Source organism: Pavona decussata, unplaced genomic scaffold, assembly GCF_977016875.1.
Source record: "Pavona decussata unplaced genomic scaffold, jaPavDecu1.1 SCAFFOLD_84, whole genome shotgun sequence".
NCBI classification, from domain to species: domain Eukaryota; kingdom Metazoa; phylum Cnidaria; class Anthozoa; order Scleractinia; family Agariciidae; genus Pavona; species Pavona decussata.
In genome coordinates this window covers 5,974,253-5,983,234 of record NW_028145502.1, presented here as the reverse complement: position 1 = coordinate 5,983,234, position 8,982 = coordinate 5,974,253, and the positions used below count along the sequence as shown (strand labels likewise).

The window sequence follows — 8,982 nt, the reverse complement described above, 5'->3', positions numbered from 1 at the left end:
AAAGTTAAAGGAGGAAGTTGAACGTAATATTAACCTAGAGCAGTATTCTAGACGAGAGAACTTAAGATTCAACAACATTCCTGAAACAGAAGAGGAAGACTGTAAAGCTCTTATCTACGATGTCATCGAAAAATACCTTGATGTTGACACCTCTCAAATTCGATTCCATGCAGTTCACAGGGTTGGAAAGATGTCCGAAGATAGATGCAGACCAATCATTGCTAGGTTCGTTTGTCGGGAGGACAGAGACCGCGTTTGGTTTGAAAGAGGCAGGATTAAAAACTCCACTACCTACACTGTCTCATATATCACGAGACTACACCAAAGCTATACAAGATGAAAGAAGAAAGTTAATCAAGGCGATGATGAAAGCCCGAGATGAGCACGGAATAAGAAACACCAAGGTTAAGGGCCGACATTTATATATAAGCAGTAACAGGTATGATCATAAAAGTATTCTGGATTACCTTAAATAATTTAATGTAATGTTTTTAAAACAAGTCAGTAGATTTTATGCAAATTTCTTGTAGTTTTTTTTTTTTTTTTGAACAATTGAACAATCAATTGAACAATTTTTGAACAATCCTTTCACCTCAGGTTTTGTAATTAACACCTCGGGTGAAATAGGATATGACCTCAGCCCAACAATTTGGCTTCTTATAAGATAATAAGTGGTATTGTAAGTAATGTAGTATTGCAAGTACTGTAGTATTGTAAGTAACGTCGTACCGTAGTATTGTAAGTAATGTAGTATTGTAAGTAATTGTTGTATTGTAAGTACTGTAGTATTGTAAGTAATGTAGTATTGTAAGTACTGTAGTTTTTGTAAATACTGTAGCATTGTAAGTAATGTAGTAAAGCAAGTACTGTAGTATTGTAAGTACTGTGGTATTCAAGTAATGTAGTAATGCAAGCACTGTACTGTAGTATTGTAGGTAAATAAAAGATTTAACTAAAAAAAATCAAATCAATAACTAGACTGCCTTGTCATTTATTGTCATGACACACGTGTGATAAACTAGTTTTGCATTTACATGTATGTTATCTGATTTTCTACTCTTCGCGCCTGTCTGTACCTCATGCTGGCCTGATTATGGGTTGTTTTGGAACCTTTGCTTATTTTTCTAGACAAATTGATAGGTAAGCTGTCTATAAGGTTTGTTTGTCTGTTTCGTTGTATGTGCATCATTTATTATTCGGCCATGGATTCCTTTAGCATTTTGTATTAATTACCTTGTCGATTAGTCATAAATAGTTTATTGTAATATTGTAATGTTTGCTCTACTTTGTATATGTGTCACTTATTTGTTAGTTATTAGCCGTGCTCCTTTAACTCAGTAGGCATATAATAATGCGTGTGACTTTGTCACATCTTATCTTATCAAGTTGTGTTGCTCATGTTATTTAAGCTTATGTTATCTCATCATAAATGAACTAAACAAATGCGTCTTTCTTGTTTGCAGGTATGACTACTTGAGGATTTCCAATGATAACAACTATACCGTAGGTACATACTGTGGGGTGAAGTCTGGATTGAACATCAGTTTCACTGGACGCTATGCTGTAATAACCTTTCACTCGAACGGCCGTGTCAAGCGCAGAGGATACAAGTTAGATTTCTCATTTGTTCCTCCCGGTAAGTAGAAAGAGTCGGACGAAATTTTATCGAAATACTCTCCAAATTAAATGTCAATTTGCTATTGAGGGATCGTTTGTTATGATGAATTATAATTCACGGATTATAATATACGCGTTATTATTGGACAAAAAAAATCGTCAAGTGGTCCTAAATTAAGCGCGCGGTTATTAAGCAATTACACCCCTCAAGGAGCTGTTATATCGGACGATATTGTCCGAGGCGAAAGATTGTACGAAAAATGCACAAAAACGAAGGTTTAAGGGCAAATGTGAAATTTCGAGGACAATCGTTAACGGGTTATTCCAAACTTACTCCGACTGCTTTTATAGAAATCCTAAAAACGTTGACTATATATTAATGTAAAGCTATTAAGCTGTAAAATCTGAAAATAAAGCTTTCTGCTTTGTAGGCGATCAAAGCACCGAAACCCTAAACTGTCAGTGTGTGCTTTGACTGCATTAACTACCAGCTCTCACATTAATGCAGATATCCCAACAAGCTACACTATATCCTTCAGGAGATAATGGGTTAACATAGCGTTCGGGCTTGTTCGATATGCACATTGGGTACTGAGAAAATCTATTGTAAAGTTTGATAATTGTATATTTTTCAACCAGTCTTACGCGCTAGGTGCTTGGTGCATTAGTGTGTGACGAATATCTTGCCAGCCAAATTCCGTTCAAATTTGGAAAATATATCAACCCATTATATTCGTTTGAATGGAGGGAATTACTTGTAGTCAAATAAGCCCTGAGCTTTCGGCCTCCAAGGATTTGCACAGTTTTTGCACACCATTACAGCAGATGTCAACGATGTCAGGCCGACCAATGGAAAACAACACAGGAAATCCCTACAGAGACTGCATTTTCTGTTATTTTCATTGCTATATTTTTGTTTTGTTTTTTTTTAACTTAGTTTTGGGATCTAGGTTGTGTCCAAGCATTTCCGTTGTATAACGTTTCATGGAGAAAAGCCTCCTCCTATCTTCGTGAGACTTTTTCTCAAGTATTCCAATCGAATCCAAAAATCACACAAACAAAAGACAAAACAAAAACAAAAAATCATTATAAGGCATAAAAGAAGACTGAAGATTAGCCTGTTAGGTCACAACGATGGCAAATTAACCTTTTTTAACATTTGTTTCCCGAATAACTCGCACGGATTTTAAGACTAGTTTTTTCTGCTTAAATTAACAAATGAATTTTAAGACGCAGTTTCCTTTAGATCCTCACATTAATTTTCGCTCCTGAAATAGATTCCGCTTATAATTTTTCTGTTAACTTCTATTGGCAAGTAAGTCACAAATATGAAATTAGATCGGAGTAATTCTGCTTTATAAAAATTTTCTACCGCAAACTTTCTGCCCTCCTACTGTCTTCGAAACTCAGTGACGAGATCGTAAATTTTGCCAAAATTACAGCTATTTGGTCTGGACAAAATCGCTTACTTGAAACCTTCAATTTCGCTAGTTATAAACTATGACCCTTTATCTTAATAATCAGATGAATTGTAATTATAATCGCTAACTAGTATTCGAGTGTTTTAGAACTTTGTAAATCTTAGGCCAGCAGTAATTGGCGCTAGCTATTGTGGTCACCCTGCCTTAACACAGTGATCGCTCTTTTTTTCTGTTTCACGTTGTTATGTTCTGTTTATAGTTTTAAGTTTGAAGGTGAAGTCAAATAAATAAATAAATAAATAAAACTGAGGATACAAAGTTTATCCATTTTGGGCACTTATCGAAACATGCGATTTGACCCAAATTCAGAGGAAAAAATCACAAAAGTGGTTCGTACTCACAGGCTTTCCTGTATATCAGTAAAAAGTTCCATTCATAGGCTACTAAAATCTGTGAAAAAATTTGGCCGTCATTCAGTAGCTGGTCCGCCAGTGAGGGCTGAACTTGTGCTACTCAGCTAACACGGCCATATTTCTATCGGAAACTTGGTAAACGAATGCCAGTAATAAAACTCGAAATACATTTTTCATCACCGCAGAATCAAAACCACTGCATCATATCAATCACAAGGTATTAATCTTGGTAATGGTATTTATTTACCGCATTTTCTATATGCATAAATTCAAATGCGGTTTACATTACTACTAATCATGAAAAAGCACAAAGACGAGACCAGCACACCGGGAACTCCATGCCCTCCTCTTTGCGATCAGTGTGTGGGCTCTTTAACGTCACACAGCGTTATGAACATTGAAGTGTTGTGAGACGGGGCCTACGGTTTATCGTCCTTATCCGAGAAGACTAGAAAGTCTAACCATTTGCAGATGTCATTACAAGGGCAGCACTTTCTCCTCAGTTATTTAAAGACCCTGAGTGTTGGTCCGGCTGGGGTTTGAACCCACGACCTCGCACACGGTAGTCCGATGCTCAACCAACTGAGTCAACCGGTCGAGCTGTTTCTCCCTATACTTTTGGCACTAAAATTTCATCGCCCAGTCTATTGTTATCACTGATGTTTCATCGGGTGATTTCAAGACATCTTGTTTGGCTAGATCTTGATTTTCCGAACGCAAAATATTAGGCTTTTAAATCAAATATATGCTTCTCTGCTTGCAAGAAGTCATACAAAATGTCTTCTTGCTGTTCTTGGCCGTAAAAGCAAATTGTTTGGCTTTCGTTCTTTAAGGAAGCTTCAATTTCTTCTAATACTGATTTCAGGTTCTCGCACATGTCACACTGTAGACTGTGCGGGTGCTCACATTCCTGTTTAAACGCTTCGTCGTTCGCATCGCTCAGGGTGAACACCCTACAATGATCTGCACATGGACTAGACTCTACTTTGCAATGAACTTTATAGTCTGTTTTCAGATACCTCTTGGCTTGATTAAGCTTCTCCTTGATATCATCACCCCATTCCGGACTTGCGCCAGCCCTTTGGAGCTCCTCGACCACTCTCCCAAGTGTTTCAAAAGCTGCCGTTCCCGGCATCCGTGGCTACGTTATCAAGATCTTTGAGAGCTTTCCTTTGAGACGCTTCGCGCACATCAAGAATACGAAAGAGAGTTGCACAACTCAAAGAGTCAAACTCCTCTTCTTGGCAAAGTTTAAGCAGCCATTGTGGACCTAGCGACTGTTCGGATGACGTTCGGCATTACAAGCTTTTCTCCTCTACCAAGATTAAGTGTGCGTGTTCCGTAGGAAACGTCTTGATAGAAATACGGTCTGTTTATGAATTCCAAAAAAATGGTTGACTTTGACTGTATCAAGCCTGACCCTGTGAAAAAATGGCGTTTCCAGTGGGGCACCGGCACCTTTGTTAGTCTTCGTGTCCTTAGAAGGTGCATCCCTATATGCTTCTAGGAGAGGCTGGAGCTCATTATCGATATCAGGGCTGTCAGTCTTGCAAACAGCTTTGAACAACGTCTCTGCACCTTCCGGGGTAATGGCTGAACAGACTATCTTGCAGGCTTCTGTTGCCTTTCTTACAAAAAAATGTTTGCTCCTCCTGACTCACTCTCTCACACTGTTTGCATCTGACACGTTAAAGGGCTGGTTCTTCCTTCACCTGAACATGTTTCCAATACGTCTAAGCTTTCGTGTATTCTAACTAAAGGTGGGTCAGTTTGCAGAGGAGTTACTATGCTGACGTCCTCTTGAGAGCTGTGATATCCTGTTGTACTTGGAGTCCAGTCTGTTTCGACCTTCTGCTGATTGCTGTTGGTGGAAATGATCGATGTTAACTACACCCCTACCTTCACTGCTTTATTCTCAATTATCAGTTCACGTATAGAAAAAAATTAACGCGAAAATAAAAGCGATATCTGTGAGAAGCTTCTTAGCGCTTAGTTCTTTTAAAGGGATAAATTGGAACCACACAAATTACGGACAAAGAAACATACCCTCGTTTTGGCGTTGGAAAGTACAGCGTGATTTGCAATTGAATGCGTGACAACTGGAAAACAACGCACATCTAAAAAGCGTAAGCAAACTACTTACACCATATATTAAAAGACAAGGGTGGTAAGGACATGTTAAGCAATCCACTCTTTCAATGGAAAATTGTTGTAACTTGAATTTAATATTCATACTGTCACACAAAATCCTTTTACGAAAAAAAGGAAAACGCCACCTTTGGATCTCGTGCCAGAATAATCGTACCCCTTAATTGAGTTAAATCGCCATATATTAGATTAACCTAGTAAAGTTATGCACCATTGTTAAGCTAGCGGCAGACTGAAAAACAAAAGTAGTAAAACGTAGGAATACAATTTGTAATATTTAAACCCTCACTTTTAAAAGCACTTTTTCAGTGCTCTCAAATCCGACTGTATTTCTCGTTTTCACAGAATAAATAAATAACCAAATTATTCAAATTAGCTGCACATGTACATACGAAAAACTTGTTACGATATTGAACTTGCAAAGTGAAAAAGCCTATCCTTTCCCTTGTGTGGCTCCCCGTGTACTACATTTTGTTCCCTTCGTTTCTTCGTTGTTTTAACCGAAAGTTATAAACACTTTACTGACAAAAGAATCAAATCCCTTCCAACATTTATCTCTTTAATCCACTGCGTGACGTGACATTCTCAAATATTGTTGGAATAAACACGACCAATTTTGTGCCAATTTAATTCAACATTTTCTCCCTTTTTTCGCTTTACGTAGTAAAAGCCACTTTTTGTTGAAGCTTTGTAAAAACTGAAAGACAGGAAACTATGGAAGACTGAAAAAGAAAATACTTACGCGACCCAACTTGTGCAGGTGAAATAAACATCTTTTATATCTCTTGTACTATCTGCCAGTTCACGGGATTCTTACAGTGCAAGGAAATTTTCCGTCCTTCGTGATTAGGATACTGACATGTCTTCAGAGGTCGCCAATATTGCTCTAGATTGTGACGGTGCTTCGGACAGATTGTCAACTTCTCTATTTTGTCCAATGGACTTCCCCGCTCTGGCTAGTATCAATTCGTATTCCGTCACTTTCGCGCCACCAGGTGAAAACTCTTTAAATGATTTGTTATACACTGAATAAGGGGAACCGATTTCTCTTTTCCTCGTGATTTTTCGCATGTTATTTTCCCACTTCCAAAAAAAGTGAACATACAATCGGTCTAGTCGGTGCGCTCGCCATGGTTATTGTTTGTTTATGGAAGGTATGCTCCGCTGCGATGTATCTGGTCAGCGGCTTAGTAAAAATATCCACCGATTTCTATGAAGAATGAGAACTTGTTTATGTTGCGTCAAAATACGGAACAAATTGTGCTGCTTTACCGTCAATTAAGCAAATTCTAGCCATATTGGTTATTTCTTGACCTACTAATGAAATTCTAAGGTCATACAAGAGAAAATACCTTGGCCTTGTGGCGGATTTTAGGACGCAGCATCTGCGAAGGAAACGTGGTGGTGCTTGCTGAGTAACACAAGTTCAGATCTCACTTGCGGACTAACTACTGGATGACGGCCAAATGTTTTCACAGATTTTAGTAGCCGATAGACGGACCTTTTTACTGATATGCAGAAAAGCCTGTGAACACGAACCACTTTTGTGATTTTTTCCACTCAATTCGGGTCAAATCGCATGTTGCGACAAGTGCCCAAAATGGATAAACTTTGTATCCTCGGTTTTATTATACTAATTAAGAACTGGTTCATGCTTAGCGTGCGTATATCGAGTTATGGATGCACGTGGGAAGTTTGAATAGCACTAAAAAAGCGTAAGAGTTGCTCGAGCTGTAGCCGAGAGAAACTCAAGCTTCTTGGGTGCTCTCCAAACTTCCCAAGTGCATCCATAACTCGATATACGCACAGCTAAAGGCATGAACCAATTCTTTTATAACATAGTGACAAGAGAATAGTGCGCGGAAAAATGGGTTTATTTGTGATCGATTACAAAATTCTCTCAATGCGCGTACAGAAACACAAAGATTCTCATTGGGTGGTTACAAACATGCCACAATGATTGTTTGCACATTTGGTGAACGAGAACGTTTCATCCGAAATTGGCAATGAAAATTTCTTCTTTGAATATGTTGAAAGTCAATGAAAATGTAGACAAACGTTTTTCCAAGTCCAAAGAATGATAAAGTACTCAAATTTGTCAAATGTTCAAGTCAAAGTTAAAGGCCGAAACTGGAGTTTGAAGTCATAACGATGTTTACGTTGGCACGGTACAGTTGGAGAAGACCGAGCTCAGGAAACTTGTTGTTGTTGTCTTCTCTTGTGCGACGACCACACTGTTGTTTTGAATTTCTCTGCAAACAGCAGTAGTAGAAGACTCAGATGAACCACGCGCAAGGCATCTTGAGAGAACTTCACTGCAACTGCGAAGCTGGGACGAAGATGGGCGCGTATTGTAATGTGCAAGGCTTTGTTCACTCCTGTGGCCGGAGATCGCCATGATGTGTCTGTTGGGGATCCCTGCGTTAGACCACAAAGTTATGGCGGTTGCTCTGATGCTATGGTTCGTGTAGGTTTTTGACAGGGATGCTGCTCGCGGATATTCTTCATCATGGTTCACTCCGACGGGACGCGCTTCATACCATACGTTGTCTCCAACACTCCAATTCTTTTGTGGATATTGAAAAAACAAATCGCACTTTGGATTTAATTTCGATAAGTACAGCTACAAGGCATTATAGCCGTCGTTCGGGTCTTCTGTTTCATACATTCGGGTGTACTTTTCTGGGCTGGGAACGTCAGGATTATTCTTTGTAGCCTCGTCATGTGTCATCGTCACGTAGTTTCGGCCAGTTGGGTCGACTTCAAACTTGAAGCTGGTCGGTTTGAGCTGTCTCTGTCCCTCCCGACCTCTTCTACAAAAAAAGAGAACCACATGGAACCATGCATTTCGTAGAGGAGCGAGTGGGTTGCTCAGTGCAAGAACCTGTGAGGATTTAAGCCGCACCAAATCTTCGTTTTCAATTGCCGGCTTGTGCTTTACGTTTTTTTCCCCAGACGCTTCAGGTTAACAACTTGTGCATTCAGCATCTCGTTTGATCTTTTAAACCTCGGGTCAGATGAGAGCTTTAGGCCTTTATTTAGTGGCGGTGCGTTCAAAAATCTTTCCACGGACTGGCGAAAACCGAGGAGTGTAGAATGCTCTGTACAATATTTGTATTTCGTTGAAATAAGTGTAAATAAAATTGAATCGAATTGAATTGAATTGCTGTACACTTCTCCTGATTTGTTCGTAGCCTCTGCGTAAAATCTGCGAAGGTTTGTATCCAGCTGACCAAGTGTCATATTTTCAAGCGGCGATTGTATTTTTCTCTCAGTGCACCAAGCTAAAAAAATGTTAATACCAATTAGTTTCTGGACAATGCGTGAAGATTTTTTTTAACCGTGTTTGAATAAATCTCTCAGCTTAGATACAACTTTTCAAG

General features: G+C 39.0%; 1 protein-coding gene and 1 pseudogene across 1 annotated transcript in view; one reads left to right on the top strand and one right to left on the bottom strand.

Moving 5' to 3' along the window:
- Positions 1–8,982, top strand: part of LOC146475637 (uncharacterized) — a 105,483-nt gene that overhangs the window by 57,403 nt on the left and 39,098 nt on the right. The window lies entirely within an intron of this gene.
- LOC146475639 (uncharacterized) lies at positions 7,755–8,842 on the bottom strand (annotated as a pseudogene).